At 33.2% G+C, this 2,174-nt stretch overlaps 1 protein-coding gene across 1 annotated transcript in view; it reads left to right on the top strand.

The window, feature by feature from the left end:
- The first annotated feature begins 981 nt into the window (after positions 1-981).
- LOC116702994 (E3 ubiquitin-protein ligase CHIP) overlaps positions 982-2,174 on the top strand; it is a 21,910-nt gene continuing 20,717 nt past the window's right edge. Inside the window, exon 1 of the mRNA XM_032537564.1 lies at positions 982-1,140. The gene's annotated coding sequence lies outside the window, so the exon portion shown is untranslated. The remainder of the gene's footprint in view (positions 1,141-2,174) is intronic.

Genomic DNA, 2,174 nt, shown 5'->3' with positions numbered 1-2,174 from the left:
TTAGTTAGTTAGTAACTTTAGTTAGTTAGTTAGTTAGTAACTTTAGTTAGTTGTGTGTGAACTGGCTGCCAAGAATATTCTCAGTATTAATTCTCCTCAGTGTTCGTCACGTATGTTTAAATAAAGTTTTTGATTTGAGACTGGCTGTGTGACAGCATCAGCACTTTATGAAGTTTAAATATGCTGGACTCTCCTCGTGTTTTAACACGGTAGAGAAAAGATATTTAGTGCTTATTATTCCAAAACATCGTTATTGTTAGAGACATAAAGTATAAACTATGCAAATGTTTGAAAGCTGTTATGATGCTTAATGAATTAAATCATATATCTCTTTATCTTTGGCTCATCTGTTATATTTCTCTGTGTATTCTGCCGTGATTATTTTGTTGTATTTATTGTTAAAACATTTCTTCGGAAACAAACTTATTTATTGAAATTATTTTTTTATTTTTGCTTATTTTATTTTACTATACCATTGCATTTATATTTTATGTTATGTATTTATTTTTTAAACAAATGTTATTTATCTATTTTTTGGAAAAAAAACGTATTTATTTACATTGCATTGTTTTTTATTTTTAAAATACATTTATTTATTTTTTTTAAATTAAATTAAATTTATATTTTATTATAATTGCATGTATATATTTTTAAACAAATACCTTAATATTTTATTTATTTAGAAACAAACTCATTTATTTATATTGTATTCTTTTTTATTTTTTTAAATAGATTTTTCTTTTATTTTTTGTACATTAATGTATTTATATTTTATCATAACTGTATGAACATATTTTTAAACAAATACCTTAATATTTTATTTATTTAGAAACAAAGTCATTTATTTATACATATTTTTATTTTTTATTTTATTTTAATTTAAACAACTTATTTTATTCTTTCCGTAGTAAAAAAATTAAATAAAAACGACTATTTATATTATTTTCACCGTTGACCTGACGTTGGGCGTGTCTCACGTCGACGCGTTTTACGTCACAGATCAAAACCAAAACATCTGTTGGCAAGACAACAGGTAGTTAGCCACCTAGCTACCTAGCTAGCCACATCACAAGAAACCGTTAATTCTTCAAATTGAAAACGCCGTCGCTTCGCTTCCGCGTGGTGAAACTGTAACGTCACGTGAGTCTTATGTTATTAATTATGTCTCTGTGTGTCACATTTGTTAACTTTGTTTCGTGAAATAATGTTAAAAACAATGGTTTTATAGCTTCATAACCGCAGCTGCTTCGATATCAAAGAGGTAGCTAGCTAGCTAACGTTAGCTTAACGTTAGCAATGATTCCCACAGGACGGAAAGCTAAAATCTAATTAATATAAAACATGTCGGTGTGTTGTTGTTGTGTCTCTAATGTCGGTAGAGACGAACCGTGAGAATCAGTAACACAAACAGAGGACACACCCAGCAGATCTAGGCTGCGCAGTAACACCAGCGAGTGCTGCCAGAGTCATCGGTCTTTTTTAGGCTTTTAATGTTAAATAAGTCACCCATTCATGAATGTGCGGGGCATCCGATCCGCATCAGACACCCGCCGCGGTGGGACAGTAACACTGAATTCGGCCCCACTTCAGGGCTCAAATTCGGCCCTGAGGGGGCAGCACGGGTCGGTACCGGTGCATGAGTCACACCCACCTCCCAAAACCTCTTCCCTCACCTGAAGGTCTGGATCACCTGAATCATTTAGTTTAAAATGTATAATAAAGCTTCTCAGAAAGGCTGTTAATGTAACAGGCTGGTTACATAACATAATTAGAAAGATGGATAACAGGCACATCAATGTATTTTTTATTTAACCCTCATGTTGCCCTCATGTTGTCCTCATGTTGCCCACATCTTGTCCTCATGTTGCCCTCATGTTGCCCTCATATTGTCTTCATGTTGCCCTCATGTTGTCCCCATGTTGTCCTCATGTTGCCCACATCTTGTCCTCATGTTGCCCTCATGTTGTCCCCATACGCAGAAATTAGGATTATTGAGACTAAAATAAAGGAATGGATGTTGATGATAATCACAGACGGAATATGTCAACTTTTATACAACACTATTTCAAAAAACACTTCACTTTGTTTTACAATGCTATAAAATAGAATAGACCCAAAATTAATGAAGTAGAGATTTGTACTTGGCAAAGACGCTGTTGGAATCAATCCAGTTG

The sequence above is a fragment of the Etheostoma spectabile genome, chromosome 15 (assembly GCF_008692095.1).
Source record: "Etheostoma spectabile isolate EspeVRDwgs_2016 chromosome 15, UIUC_Espe_1.0, whole genome shotgun sequence".
Lineage (NCBI taxonomy): Eukaryota > Metazoa > Chordata > Actinopteri > Perciformes > Percidae > Etheostoma > Etheostoma spectabile.
The sequence above is the reverse complement of the archived record's forward strand: the minus strand, read 5'-3'. Positions and strand labels throughout refer to the sequence as shown.